Genomic DNA, 16,768 nt, shown 5'->3' on the forward strand with positions numbered 1-16,768 from the left:
AAAAAAAAATTCTATATTTTTTAAGAATGAGAATTTTACTCGCTCGCATTCTCCATGCTCGGACAAATGGGGAGGTAGAGGCATGGGTAATAGTATCTTTTCATAGTCTGCTTCATTATCCCATGTAACTAGGTGTGGGGAACATGGGCAGAGTTCTTTCTCCTATATTATTTATAGGAAAATTTTTTATTACTCTCTTATACTTACCCTACATTTACTTAAATTGCCCTACTCAAATTTTCACATCTAATTCCCACCCCCACTCGAAAAAAAAAAAAAAAAAAAAAAAAAAAAAAACGAAAAAAAAAAAAAAAAGAGAGAGTAAAGTCATACCTCTCCTTCTCCCCTGGATAGGATTCCTCTCCATAGAGCCCATGGACCAAAGAGTGATCCCACGACTAAGGTGACCTTAGGACATGTGCCCAAGTCATCCCAACCGTAGGATCATTCTCTGAACCTTGGGCTCTATGTAGAGGAGCTGGATCCTTTCCCATGGTACCAAAATTACCCTCCTTTCCTTATTTTTATTAATTCATAAACATTTGATTTTATTTTAATTGACAAAATGGGACCACTTCTTCTCCACTATGACTCCTCACCTTTCACCGCAACCCAAGATATGGATCACGTCCTCATACGAGAATGATTCTCGTACGATGTTTGATCCACACTTGGATTCTACTTAATCTCTCTCTCTTCTTTTAATCGGTTTTTATTTTAAGTGGAGTCCAAGTGTGGATCAAACAATGGACGATAATTATTTTCGTACGAGGACCTGATCTGGACTCACCCCTTGTATGTTCGCCCAAAAGTTCTTCATCTCCAAGTGGAGCAACACATTGTTGTAGAAGATGTTGTGCCTGTGGATTCTACAATAGTCCACTTTGTTCTTGGAGAACCTCAACAACAGCAAATTGCTTATCAGGTGACGATTGCGACCCATGAGCAGCAAAATCACATCCTCCACTCCTACTCATAGTTAGCAAATTCGGATTCGGGAATTATTTGAATTGAGAATTATTCGGAATATTTTGTTATGATAATTTAAGTGTTCGGTCAAAAATTCGGTCAAAAAAGCTGACAAAATAAAATTCTTATTCTGATTCGGATTCGAGAATTATTCGTTTACTAAAAAAAAAGTCGGATAAAAAATTCGGACATTATTTTTAATATTTATAAATGTATGTTTTATATTATAAATCAATTAGAATATCTATTTAAGAGATAAATGGCATAAAAATTAGAATACATACAATTTGAAGTCCACCTGATTCCATCATCCATAAAAGGTTTTGAATTATTGATGTGATGATAGTAGAAGTCCAATATAATACTTTACACGTATTTGATGAACAATACCCAAAAACTATTACACAATATCTAGAACCTGCCTAACCCAAAATCAAATTAACTCAAGCCAAGAAGCACAGACAGGGCATTACAAAAATACATAAACCTCCCCATTATTACTTCCTTGCAGTAACTCTCATGTTTTCTTAAACATATCACATGGGCTATCATTGGCTCTATCAATGGACTTCAACACACATTGTTTCCAATTCAGGTCCAGACAAATTGCTTGTGCAATCTAAGGGCAAGATAGGACAATACCATGTGGATCAATGGCAATCCCACTCTATATTTGAAGTCTCAATACTCTCAACAGGATCAACAAATTCTAACGTTCAATAATAGAAAATAAAAATTTTGATGAGAAATTCAGATTAATCGATTGCAATCCTAATGGGGGAAAAAACTTCAATACACTTACACATGATGAGTCTCTTTGAATAGAACATAACCTGAAGAAAAATAATTGCATTAAAACCATCCACCTCATTTAAGCCAGTCCCAAACAATTAGTTCAAACTCCAGATGCCAATGCTAGGAAACCACACTGAGAATACAAAGATTTTGCCAAATCATAAATTTTGAAACTCATTGATAGCTATGAATGCAACACCACAGTGCAGAGTCTTCAAATAGAGCAGCAACAACACCGCAGATAGTCAATCGGAGTTACAGGCTTGCAGCAGTGGCTGAAGTTGTTGGAGCAGTGACGGAAATACTATTGCACTACCGTCAGAAGTTCTAAACCCTCGGTAGCTGTTTGCTATCCTTCAATTTAGAGTTTCAGATTCTTAGGACTCCTCGAACCGAAGGCAAAAGGTAAAGTTTGAAACACTAACTGTTTTAATAAATTTTATAAATAACCGAATTATTCAGAAATAATTCTGTTCTTCAGAATTTATTGCGACTTTTAAAAAGATTCAAAGTATCCACAACTTGTTTCGATTTTTATTTTTAATTCGGATTCGGACAGAATTATTGATATTATTCGGAATTATTCTTTTCGGACTCCTCCAAGGTTCTCTATTAATGATATAAGTTGGGATGCAACTAGAAAACCAAGATACCACTTCATGTGACCTTTAGGGCCTCTTATATAGTATCCTAGATTCCTTCTTTGCTAATAGCCATGCCAAAGGTGGCGTAGGAGGCTGGGTTTTTTCGTTAATTGTATTTTGTATGGCTTCAACCAATCTCTTATTCCTTTTGACATAATATATACTTTATTGACATTAAACAAGAAAAACTAACACTCTTAAGTTTTAAAATCAATTTGCAAACTGTTTACAAAGCATACCACCTACTCTAGGTTTACATTCAATGTTGATAAAAAAAATTCTTTCTGTGACACATATCCTAAAAGGGAGTGGACTTCTTATTGAGTATTTCTTTTATACATATACGAACATCATGTGGTTGATGGAATCTTGTAATACAACAACTATGAGCTGCACTCACTTTCATCATTAGAGTTCTATTTATCCAAAAAAAAAAAAAGTTGAAACAAATGATATCATCATATTTATATTTGATGCCCAAACTGAATTATGTATTCAATTATGATTAATATAGCTCAAATGGCCAATATAGCATGTCAAGGCTTACATGATTTGGGTGATAGGTCTTTTGTACATTTTTCCTCTCCCCCACCCCACCCCCCCAAACTCAGTGCATCAAGAATTGGAAAGGAGACAATAACATCAACCTTTCAAATGTCCCAACCAAGTTTGGATTCGCTCCCCACGTGGGGATGGGTGGGGATAGATCTCCCACCGTCCATGGGATGTGGTTGTGCGAGACTTGATGGGGTTCCCACATCGGGAGTTGATCCGGACTCATACTGGCCCATTCTATGTTTTGTCTGTGTAAAAGATTATTCTTTTCTCTTTGGTGAAAGATGCCAAAGGTGTGTGAGAAAAGTAAATTGTCAAATGAGAGAAGAATTCATGTAAAAGATTATTCTTTTCTCTTTGAGCATCTCTTCATACACATATGGACACCTTGTAATCAACACAAACACACGCACATATGCACATATAGTATAGGAGAAATTAATTGTTAACCCACCAAGACACATAATGCTTAACTGCAATGATAAGGACCTTTCAGGTCTAGGGACCTACTAAAAAAAAAAGGGTCCAAGGATTAATTACAACTTATCAATGAGAATCTTATTCTCAACACATTTGACATTAGTCAATATATGACTCTCATGTAACCCAATTCAATACACACATAAGTATTGTACTCAAACTCGCATTTGGTATCTCCATTCGCATGAATACATAGTGTAACAACTGTATGAACAAAGTAAAGTTATGTCCCTTTTCTAGTTGAGGCCCCTAAGGAACTTATTGCCATAGTGCAGTTGAACCATAGATGGTACCTCTACCAGAAAGTTTATCTTTTGGATTTGCATTCAGATTTCATTGTTTATAATTCAAGGTAATATATTAAATAATCTTTTGAATCCAGTGCTTCGCACACAAGCTTGCAGTTTTTGCCAAAGGAACCTATGCAACAGGAGGTCAATGGACCAACTCCTATCATGGACCACGGATGTATGAGTGTTATTATCTCCCTGTCCTTATTATTCTCCTTTCTCCTCTCAAGTAAAGTCCTATTGGGCAGTTCATTATTAGAAATTAAAAAAAAATAAAATACATAATTCTTACTAGCTTATAAATTATAGTTATTCAGTTTGACTGAATTTTGGTAAATATCATTTCCGGATTAAGATTGTATTTTAATAATGAAGGTCCTCTTACCATGTAACTCGAAAAGTATTCTACATATTCATGAAGCAATAGCTAATTAAACCAGTGGTTCATTCTGGATTAATGATATATCTTCAGTTCATTACAGTAGGAGTAACAGTAGCCATAGTAACACAACTACTTGATTATTGGATAAAATCAAAGCCACATGCCATTAGTTCTGCAGATCAAAGATCACTGGCAGCACAGCAGGCTAGGGTTCAGCTAGCCTTGGTCATGTCTGTGTTGGAGTGGGGTGCCACCCATGTGGGGGTGAGTGGGGTGAGCAGCGAAATTCAGTACCATACATATGGCATGGATGTATCGGTCGGAAGTGGGGTGGGGGACTCAGTACGGGTGCTGGGGGTGTAATATGGCATGGCGGCTTTATCGGTTGGGCCGGGGGTGGGGGACTCAGTACGGGTGCTGGGGGTGGGGGACTCGGTACTGGGGCTGGTGGTGGGGCTGGGGGAGTCCGTGCTGGTGTTGGAGGTCTGCAGCGGCGGCGATCGCAGTAGTAGTCGTAGTCTCCACAATAATGACAACGAGGATAATCGTCGTCTGATAGATCTATCGCGGAACCCTTCTCTTCTGCAGCATTTGATTGTGAGAAGTATTAGATAATAGAAGTGTAAACAATGATGATCCAATTTGCCCCTTTCTCTCTCAAATTAAACAGTGGGGGGATGGTTGGTCTTGTGTCTAGGTTCAGGAGCCATTTTCTCGAACATGCTAAGTTTTCCCATAAATTAAGAGCGGCAGAACTTTACTGGTCTAGCACAGACAACACCAGCATGCATGGCTAATGCGAAGACATGTGGGAGCATCTTAAGCACATGGAGTGAGAGTCAACGACACCTTGCACAATCTGAAATTTCCTACACTAGACTGGTAGGATTCTTCTACCATTAAATAAATGAAGCAATGGTACATCCCACAATCCCATCTGACCCTAGAATGAGTTTCACTCAAAAATTCCGTGATGCTCAACCTACCCAAAAACTATTTATTTAAGATAAAAATAAATAAATTTGTCCTCTCTCTCTCTCTCTCTCACAAAGGCATCATTCCTTGTCGTCTCTCTCCTTCTGATTTATGGACTATAACCTACCTCTCCCAACTTCACCCAAAAAACAAACCTAACCTCTCCCACACTACTATTGTCTGGGTGGGGATTCCTTACCATGCTGCGGGCATAGCCATCCCCTACATGCCCTTCATTTATATCTCAAGACACCGGCCAAAAAAAAAACCTTACACCTGAGATCTTTCGATCACCTATTTGATTATAAACCACCATGTCCATTACCTTCTCAGCAAAAAAGGTAGATATATGTAAAGTATATAATTGATAGAAAGTGGGTGATATGGTACCTGTTCGTAGCTTTTCTGCTAGCTCCCTACCCCTCGTCAATGTTGGGATAAAAAGGATAACAGCCAGAAGGACACATATATTAGCATAGAGATTCATTTCTTCCTTCTTTTGTTTTGGTAAATGATCAAATTTGCCAAGATAACTGAAATTTGTCAAGCTGTCTGGGCCTTCCTCCGTCCCTTATTTATGAGAGAGAGAGAGAGAGAGAGAGAGAGAGAGAGAGGGGTATATCCTTTTTTTTTTTTGGGATAAAGGAGAGAGATTGGTATACGTGGGTGCGTTTTTTGCCTAATTTTCAAATCCGTACCCTCCATTATATTAGTGGTTTTTTGTTCATCATGTTTAGATTGAAATTTTTTTATTTTCTTTCTTTTTTAATCAGTAATCAATTTTATTAAGAAAAAAAAATATAAAAAAATATAGAAGCCATCATAGGCACCCAACTGAACTTAAATAAGGAGTAAGGACAAGCCCTTGGAGAGGAAAGGGAACTCCAACCCAGGGCAAAGAGTGTAACCCAATAATAGGACCATAACTGAGGACACTCATGGAGCCCCAATCCTAAAGGGGTGGACGCCCCATTTCTGAACTAAGGATCTGATTCCTTACGGATTTGTGGGCTTTAGGAGTATGGATATATACCAATCCTCAACATCTGCAAAAATGTCCTTCATGATCCTTGATTTGGCTTGGCTTTTGTTTCTAAAGATTCAAAAGTTCCTCTCCTTCTAAGACATCTAAAGGGGATAAGATGGTCATTTCACTACTCATGTTTATGGATAGTATTATTTCCTCCTTTCTAATTACTTACAGGGCGAATCAAATTTTAATTTTTTTTTATCCTTAATGATTATTAATCACGAATTTAAGAGGCAAGATAAGATCATAAGCAAGTAATAAGAAATAAAAAGGTCACATTGGCCACTAAGCCGAGGAGTCAACTGTAAGAGTCTGAAACATAATGAATCTAGCGGAGACTGGCTGCCAAATCTTAACGAAAGAAAATTATGATCTTAATGAATAAAAGGACTCTTATCTTTTAATTTTGTAGGCAAAGTAAAAAAAGTTATTGACTTTGAAGGTTGGTGGCTTCCACATCAACCCACTATATTCCATATACATATGCCACATAGAGCATAAAATTGGTCATACGTGTTTGGCTTTTAAGGTTGGTCTATTTATGTTATCCCAAAAAATTTAAAAATAAAATTAAATTAAATTAAAAGAAAAAAAACCTCTATATTATTTGGAAAAGAGAACTTTGCTCGTTCTCATTTTCGACGCTCAACAAATGGGGAGATTGAGGCAGGGGCAGGAGTATCTTTTCACAGTCTACTCCATTTCTTCATGTTACTTGATGCGGGGAACATGGGCAGAGTTCTTTCTCCCAGATTATTTATAGGGAAAAATTTTATCACTCCCTTATACTTATCCTACATTTACTTAAATTGTCCTATTTGAACTTTCACATCTAATTCCCCCAAAGAGTAAAGTCTTACCTCTCCTTCTCCTCTGGATAGGATTCCTCTCCATAGAACCCATGGACCAGAGAGTGATCCCACGACAAGCGTAACTTCAAGACGTGTGTTAGGTCCTCCTAGCCATGGGATCACTCTCTGGTCCTTGGGTTCTATGGAGAGGAGTCGGATCCTTCTCCCCTTTGTAGAAGATGTTCTACCCGTGGATTCTACTGTAGTCCACTTTGTTCTTGGAGAACCTCAACAGTAGCAGGTTACTAATTATCAGGTGACGATTGCGACGCATGAGGTGCAGAATCACGTCCTCCACTCCTACTATGAATGATGGCTGGTGCGTCAATCAGCCATTCTTTCTATTACTCATCCCAAATTTCCTACCAACCACAAAGTAGTTGAGGTTGGGGTCGTTATTCAAGGTTGGAGCAGGTGGGTCATGGCTTAGGTTTTTGGTCTTTCGTAGACCCTAAAACAGTCCCAGCATGGTGTAGGTCCTTCGCGGTGAAGACCTCCATGGTGGTAGTTGTCATTGTGTCGAAAACTGTTTGGGAGAATCGGTAGCAACCTTGCACATTCTTAGGCTCCGTTTGGTATCGTTTTAAAAAAAACGTTTCTGGAGTTTTTTCGTTCTATTGGAACGAAAAAAATGGAATCTTCTGTTTGGTGCAGTTATGGTCCGTTTCTATTTTTTTGGAACAAAAAGTGGAAAAAAAAAACTGAAAAAACGAGATTGGACGGAACTCCAAAATGGAGTTCCGTCTTCCTAGTTTCGTTCCATTTTACAAAAAAAAAGTTCCCGATAAAAATCTGAAATTTTGAAACACCATTTTTTCGTTTAAAAACTGCATTCTGACACAGAAACTGAAATTTTCGTTTTTGACACGAAACGGTGTTTCTGGAACAGAAACGATACCAAACGGAGCCTTATTCTTTTTATCAACTTTCAACTTAATTTCAACTATTTGTATTGGATTTTTGGGAAAATGTTTATAGTGCATGAGTGTGGCTCCTACGCTCTGACACATGGAGGGGGACAAAATGATCAGTCAACCCTCCATAAAATGGAAAATGAAGTTTCTTTGAATGATTCCCCATGTGATCCCATTGGCTCTCATGCACGAGCAAGAACTGCACTATCCCACAATAAATACTCCCCTTGGATATATTTTTCGTTTTTTCATTTAAAGAATTAGTTGGTGCAGAAAGAAGATATTTATGAATCACTTGGGAGTTCCATTATGTGGTATCTATTCCTCTGAACGTGTTGCAACAAACTTTTGGGCTGAATTTGTTAGCTTTTTTGAAGCTATCAAGATCGGCAAACATCGAGGCCTCAATTGGATATTAGTGGAATGTGATTCCAAAGCAATTTTTTGGTATATTGCTAGGAAGTCAATTCCATGGTGCTTCTTTGGACGAACTGGCTTTCTCTTACAGACTACTTGGACAGGATCCAATAGAAGATTGAACACTGCTACCATGAAGTAAACTGTGTTGTTGATGGCCTTGCAGAACATGCGGCAACAATTAGAGCTTCTCCATTTGGGAGACTCCTCCAAGGTTCTCTATTGATGATATAAGTTGGGATACAACTAGAAAACTAAGATACCAGTTCATCTGACCTTTAGGGACCCCTGGGGTGGCTATTTGATAATGTCCTAGCGTCCTTCTCTACTGATGGCAGTGCCAAAGATGGAATAGGAGGTTGGGTTTTTTTGTTAATTGTATTTTGTATGGCTTCGACCAATCTCTCATTCTTTTTTGGCTTAATATATACTTTGTTGACATTAAACAAAAAAAAAAGTAACACTCCAAGTTTTAAATCATTTTGCAAACTATTTACAAAGCATACCACTTGCTCTAGGTTTATATTCAATAATAATCAAATATTCTTTCTTCGACACATGCATCTTAAAAAAGAAGTGGATTTTTTATTGAGCATCTCTTCAGCAAAGAATATTATTAGAAAATAATGAATGCAATACAAAATGATACCATAGAAGAAAAGAAATTTAGATTGCAGTCCACCTGCGGCATGACCATCGGCAAACTAATAATCTAAATCAACTAGCAGAGAAAATAAAAAATAAATCAGTTGAATCTAAATCTCGGATAGTCTTGAGCATCCCAACTAAGATTCTCCAAAGAAAAACGAGGAGGATTCATCCAAGTTGTTGAGGTTCTCATTGTAGCTACATGATTTGCTAAATCATCCGCAACTGAATTTGCTTCCGGAAAATTATGAGTAATTCTCCATGAGATTCGATCTAGATAGTTTTTTTTCTTTTTTTCGTGAGAACATTTTCATGGGAAGAGACGATTTGAGCACATCTGTGTAGTCATGTATCAAATCCATTGGATGGCGGGAAGGCCATGCACGTTCATACCCATCCAATGTTTTTAGTATGACAATCATGCACAACTGTGCACATGTCCTTTTATCTTTATTATACTTCTCATGTTACATTTTCTAAAAGGTAACATTTTCTAAATTGCTACTTCATATTATCCGAAAAAATAATAATAATAATAAATTACTACTTCAATGTAGTCAGTTTTTTATTCTTAGAAATTATTAAAACTGACTTTAGGAGGCAAGATAAGATCACAAACAAGTGATAGGAAAATAGTAGATCACATTAGCTTTAAACGAAGAGTCAAAATTTAATGAATTTAGAAGAGACTTGACTCCCAATTCAACAAATTATCTAATTAGACAGGTCCAAGTTGCTCCATCCATGAGTGATTCACGTTAATTATAGATAAAAGGAAAATTATCTTGTACCACCCCTATTTTTAACTTTATATGAGATACCATTCTAAAGTGTCAAAAATATTAACCATACCCCTAAAGTCTAACACCGTTAATTTAGAAATCAAAATTACTCTTTTGACCTTCAAAGTAAATACAAATAAGCAGGAGACCAAGCTCTTTAAAATTACTCTTCGATAGTTCTCTTTCTTCTCTTCGTCTCTATTTCTCTCTTCTCAAACCATTTACCTTGAACCATAGAATGAAGAAACATGGTATTCTTGAAGCCCAACGCTAGCAGGATTAGTAGATGGGTAGAGAAGCCTGTTGGTTCAAGAGTTCCTCACGTTTTAATGAACATAATTTGATTTGCCCAAAAAAATTCTCTCTCTCTCTCTCTCTCTCTCTCTCTCTCTAAAGCAAAGATAATTAGAGGATGAAGAAATTATACTAACCGTGGGGTATCTCATCTGACTCTCACAGAAACTCTTGCTTTCTTCAAGTGGGTCTGTTGTGAAGCTTCATCATCTCTATCATTACCGGAGTTGCTTCTCTTCTCTTCCTTTTTGGATTCACTTGAAAGCCTTCCAAGGCTAAGTGAAATTTCCGGTTCTACAATTTCTTGATTGGTAGGGGTTGTATCTATAGATATCTTAGCTTCTTCTTGTTGTATCATGTTTGTGAGATACAATTGGAGAGAATGATATTCCTTCATCATTTTTTATAGATTCATCTTCAATACTTCATTTTCTTCCTTCACTTTGCCCATCTCAGCCCTTGCAGATTCAAGTTACCATTGAAAGTCACTTTCAAATCATTGCCTGAGTCGGATGAGAAGTGCAAAGGAAAAAAGTTTCAAAAGGGGGTTTGAACAGAAATCCCTAAATCGATCAGATGAGAAGGGGGTTTATGGCTGAAATCCCTAATTCGTGTCAGAGAAGAAAAGGGTTTGAACTGAAATCCCTAAATCGATCGGAGGAGAAGGGGGTTTATGGTTGAAATCCCTAATTCATGTCGAAACTCGGAAGTGAAGGGGTTTCCACCTGAAATCCCTAAGGTTGTGTTTGGTAGCCAAGAGAAGAAAAGAAAAAAGTACACTTTTTGTACTTTTTTCCTTGGGTTAAGAATTTTTCTTTGCACTTGGTATGTCTTCACCCAAGAAAAGATTCCCCTTTTCAAATTCAAAATTCTTCTTGAGAATTGTGAAATTTTCTTTTGCTTCTCAAAAATTTTCTTACAAAAAATACAAAAAAACATGAGAAAATATGAAAGCACAATAAAACAAAATATGAATGATTACACAATGATTTCCTATAGTGTCTATCTCTCGCTCAAAATTCAAATTTTCTTGAATTTTTTTCTTTTCTTTTCTTTTCTTCTCTTGGTAACCAAACATACATACTCTTTTTATTTTCTCACCATTTCTTTTTTTTTCTTTTCTTTTCTTTTCTTTTCTAGATTCTTTTTTCTTTTCTTTTCTTTTCTTCTCTTGGCTACCAAACATAGCCTAAATTGATTGGAGAAGGGGAAAGATTCTTTTCAATCACATGGGGTGGGTTTTTTTCACATCATTGAGTAAAATATTGAAGGGTAAATTAGTCATTTAAAAAATATCAACGATACCACGTCATCACTTGACCCTTGTGAGCTAACGGAATGGATTTAAGAGACAATATTTTTTCAAAACAAGATATGCAGTAGATATTTTTGATACTTTAGGATGGTATCTCATATAAAGTTAACAAAAACAGGCGGAGTGGCACAAGATAATTTTCCTAAGGCTATATTTGTTAGCCAAGAGAAGAGAATGAAAGAAAAGAAAAAAGTACATATTTTGTATTTTTTTTTCTGAGGTGAAGAATTTCTCTTTGCACTTGGTATGTCTTCACCCAAGAGAAGATTCACCTTTTGAAATTCAAAATTCCTCTTGGGAATTGTGAAGTTTTCTTTTACTCAAAAAAAAAAAATCTTACAAAAAATACAAGAAAACATAAAAAAATATGAAAAGATGATAAGACAAAAAATAATGATTACACAATGATTTCTTATGTGTCTATCTTTCTCCTAAAATTCAAAATTTTTTGAATTTTTTTCTTTTCTTTTCTTCTCTTGGTTACCAAACATACATAATCTTTTTATTTTCTCACCATTTCATTTCTTTTCTTTTCTAGATTCTTTTTTCCTTTCTTTTCTTCTCTTGGCTACGAAACATAGCCTAAATAAAATTATCCGATCTCTCTACCTGAGGGGGAGGCCAGATCAAGTTCACATATTAAAACATTTTGGTACGCCCTTGATCCTGACACTTGGAATCCACGAAATACGTTTAAAACTTAGGTTGTGTTTGATAGCCAAGAGAAGAAAAGAAAAGAAAAAAATTACACTTTTTGTACTCTTTTTTTTTTTTTGTGAAGAATTTCTCTTTACATTTGGTATGTCTTCACCCAAGAGAAAATTCAGCTTTTGAAATTCAAAATTCCTCTTGGGAATTGTGAAGTTTTCTTTTTCTTCCCTGAAAAAAAATCTTGTAAAAAGCATAAGAAAACATGAGAAAATATGAAAACATAATAAGACTAAAAATTAATGACACAATGATTTCCTGTGTCATCTCTCTCCTAAAATTCAAAATTTTTTGATTTTTTTTCTTTTCTTCTCTTGGTAACCAAATATACATACTCTTTTTATTTTCTCACCAATTCATTTCATTTCATTTATTTTATTTTATTTTATTTTCTTTTCTTTTCTTTTCTTTTCTTTTCTTTTCTAGATTCTTTTTTCTTTTCTTTTCTTTTCTAGATTCTTTTTTCTTTTCTTTTCTTCTCTTGGCTCCAAAACATAGCCATAATTGCTTAGTGGAGAGAGACTTAATGGATGGTTCAGGAGTGTATATTCTCCTACACGAAGTTGATCGATCTGATTTCAAAGGGGATTGGAGCTCAAAAGAGAAAATATGAATAGACTGACTTCCAAGTCAAATGGCTGTCAAATTGCAGTATATTTATAAGGAAAGACAAATTATGACCATTATGACTACAACGTCAATTATCCTTTTATCTTGTAGGCAAAGCCAATACATTATGCCATTTAAGTTTGGTGGCTTACATTATGCCATTTAAGTTTGGTGGCTTACATTTTTTTTTTTTTTTTAAGCTAAAAAATCATGTGTATTAATAAAAAGAAAAAAATAAAATAAAATAAGAGATACAAGCTAGGTCTAGAGAGACACCAGATACAAGAATACATAGGATGAAGGAGATTGAGATCTCCTCACCTTCGGCATGGCCATCAGCAAGGAAGAGGATCCTCAACTCCAACAAATAAAATTAAAAAAATCTATATCTTGGTCTACCTTCTGCATCCTTTCTGCATCTCATCCAGCATTGAATGAGGAAAGGGGGGACAAAAGACACTAGATCCACTTCTAGTCGTACTTTTTGCTAAGTAATCCGCAATTGGATTAGCCTCTCGATGACAATGAGATAGTTTGCATTGAATGCTAAAAATATATGGATAAAGAGAACGCCAATCCTGCAAAACGCACCATGAGAATTTTTTTGAGTAAACTACTAGTGATACTGCCAATGAGTCTGTTTCAATCCATAATCTTTCAATCCCAAGCTGCTTTGCTAGTTGAATACCATGTACCAGGCCTTGAAACTCTGCTACATAGCTAATTATAACTCCCAAATAGGATCCAAATGAGGAAATTACCCTACCACTTGAATCTCTGATAAGTCCACCCACAGCTGCCCTTCCTGGGCTTCCGAGAGACACCCATCAATATTTAACTTTTTCCACAATGAGGGAGGAGCACACCAAAATACTTCGAGAATTCCTAGGACTTTATTTTTTCCTAACGAAATACCTATCATTCGAGTACAAATCAGATCTGCCATTGTAATTCTCTTACTTGAAGACATTGGAAAGAGTTCTCTAATAGTAGTAAGAACTTGGCGCAAAATAAGCATAGCTCTTATCCCTTGACCATCAAATCTTCTCGTGTTCCGCTGCTGCCAAAGGAAATAGGGAACAAGAACCAAACCAGCCATCCAGGCTTCCTTAACTAGCACAACTTTACCTTTGACTCTCCACCACTGGAACATCTCACAAATAAATATATGTTGATCCCAGCCAATATTGAAGATTGAAGCAAAGGAGACCCAAACCGCCTTGGCATAGTTACACTCTAAAAATAAATGTTGCTTTGTTTTAACTGAATCACAACATAAATCACATCTAGAGACTAAGCATACTTCCTTCTTTTTATGAAAAAAAGTTGAACACGCTGCAAGGGTTCCTAACTTTACAGCACTCATTCACCCTTCTCATTGAAAATAATCCCATGTCACTTGCATTTGAACCCCTCATTGATTGAACCGCATTAGTTTCGGGAAAACAGGCGGGATGCTTATCCCGTTTCCATTCTTTTATATATATACCACACAAAGCATGTAATGGTTGGACTCAAACCCGGTCCACATAAAATTCTAGCCTAGAAATGGTTTGTGCCAGATCCAAATTTGCATTTGAGTCATCAAGAAAATCCAATGGGGGCAAGTCCATAAAGGATTAAGAAAGAGGAGTAAACCTAAACCAATCAATACTCAAAACGGAATCTTGCATATAGAATCGAGATTTGACCATTTTTGAAATGAATGATTTGCTTAACCAAGGTTTTTATTAAGGCTACATTTGGTTGTAATGGGAATTTAAGGGGAAGAGAAGTGAAATTTTTATTTTTTAAAAAGAAATGTTTATAATCATCAGCCCATGTGATTGTATAAACTATTTAATTTTTTTAACCATATTTAGTAATGATATATTTTACATGTAATTTTTGTTTTACAAATTATATCAAAACCTGTTTTGGATGCAAAGTAAAGTGAAAATTTATAACCAAATATGGAATGATTTAAAGTTAATGTTAAAGTCACATGGGTAATGATTGCATATATTTTTTTTTTAAGTATGAAATTTTCATTTTCCTTCCCTTTAATTCCCCTTACAATTTATCCTTGAATGGATTTCAAAACAGACATTGCTGATTGTTTTATCCCTGAATGGATTTGAAAACCAATGGAGTCTCCATTCACCATGGAGATCCCCCGGGTCTGTAATTTCAAAATCATATCTTGCCCTTGATGATTTAGGGTTTTGTATGGTACATTCCAAAATTATTTTCTTTTGTCTTTCCTATTTTTTGGAACACATCTGTATGTGATGTATAGTTCCGTTTAGGGACCTCTCAACTTTTCTTTTGGTCTGCCCAAAGAAGGTTGTAGGAGTTGCTTTAATCTGTATTTTTTATTTTTCTTTTTCCTTAATACATACAAATTTCCTATCGGAAAAAAAAAAATGATTCTTTTTTCTTTTGGAATTGGGATGGAGAAATAGTTTTCACCCCATTTGAAAAACAATGAAGTAGTTGTGCTAAATCTATTCTTGAAATCGTGCGTAGAACTTTGACAGACCAATATGACAAAAAAAAAAAAAAAAAAAAAATCGATTTTGACTGACAGCTGGGTTTCTTACACCACAACCTCTTACCACCACATCCCTTTAATCAATGTTCAAAGCATATTCATTTTATGTAATTTAATTGGTAAAATATAAGAAAATTTGTTTCTATTAATATGGCATTTTATATGTGTTTCTGTTTTTTGGTAAAACAAAAACAATTTTGTTTCTAGGTTTACCATACAACATTTGTTAGTACATAAATTACTCCAAAAATCTTGAAATAAAAAAACTATTTCTAACTTAGAAACAATTTTTGAAACATAAACGTTGTCATATAGAGCCTAAAATCAACTGCCTGGCTCTAGCCCCTTGACTATCTCGAAACCGACAAGCCAAAACTGCCATGGAGACTCCTATCCCTAATTGAAAAATATTATCTCACCCCAAATAAATGATTTTTACTGGCTACTTGGCTCTAGCACCCCATGAGAAGTACCAGTAAGTTTAGCTCAAAATCGACTGAGTCGAGTCATCATAGAAACTCCCATCCTTATTTCCAAGTCATACTTTGTATTTTTTTTTTTTTGTTCGGATAAATATACTATGTATTTGATGATTTTGAAGGATGTTAATTTTTGTCATTTGCTGGGCTTTAGCATCATTGAGCAGAGTGTTAATTAGATTTTGGTCATCCAACAATCTGAAGGGTAAAAGTGGTTAACATATGGTTAATTGACCCCAAAGTCGACCCAAATATCAAAATAATATGATTTGCATATATTATTTATTTATACTTAAATTAATATGAAAATTAGATTATTTTCCCCATTACTCGCGGAAGATTCAATTTCATCCATGTGGGACCAACATTGGAGGTAGTATCCATTGACTAGAATAGTCCCTGAATCTCATACCAATTCAAAATATCTGAAAATTGTGATAAAACTCCTTTAGAATCACCCAATTTAGATCTAAATTTGGAGTCAAAAGATATATGCGTTTGAACTTCTGAACAAATATGAGATGGGTCAAGCTCAGCTTGGACCAAAACAAAACCAGCTAGTTTCGGAGCCCACACAATTAAGAAGATCAACTCGTATTCAAAATCAAAGTTCTAATCTCACCTTCTACCTTGTTATTCTAAATTCTCATATTAAACCTACGTATCAGCAGTTCTACCATTGTCCATGAAGTAGCTGAGGCTAGGGTCGTTGTACGATTGTGGAAGATTGGAGCAAGTGGGTCGTGACATCGTGGCACAGGTTTCTGGTCTTTCGAAGACCAGATTTTGTGTTTTAAAATCTTACACATTCTTATTCCCTTTATAAAATTTCAAATTAATTTCAACCAGTTGTTTTGTATTTTTTTTTTTATTTAAGGATTTATATTTTTGTTTAATTTTTGGTAAACTATTTAGGGATTTAGTTGGTGCAAAGAAGAGATTTTTGTTTACCCCAAAAAAAAAAAATCTTAATTTATGAGAAATCTCATGTAGCATTGGTCAATAAATTCTGCTGCATGAACTGATTGTCGTAAAGAGGATCTACTCATCTACGTAAGAAATTGCACAAAAGAATTTAGTGTAAGGAAAACGATTACG

The 16,768-nt window shown here is 35.5% G+C and overlaps 1 long non-coding RNA gene across 1 annotated transcript; it reads right to left on the reverse strand.

Moving 5' to 3' along the window:
• Positions 1-4,122: 4,122 nt before the first annotated feature.
• On the reverse strand, positions 4,123-5,647 carry LOC122058945. Its single transcript, XR_006133989.1, has 2 exons — positions 5,481-5,647; positions 4,123-4,697 (listed from the first exon to the last, which is right to left on the reverse strand). It is a non-coding gene; the product is annotated as an uncharacterized LOC122058945 (long non-coding RNA).
• Between the last annotated feature and the right edge of the window lie 11,121 nt (positions 5,648-16,768).

Source organism: Macadamia integrifolia, chromosome 13 (assembly GCF_013358625.1).
Source record: "Macadamia integrifolia cultivar HAES 741 chromosome 13, SCU_Mint_v3, whole genome shotgun sequence".
NCBI lineage: Eukaryota > Viridiplantae > Streptophyta > Magnoliopsida > Proteales > Proteaceae > Macadamia > Macadamia integrifolia.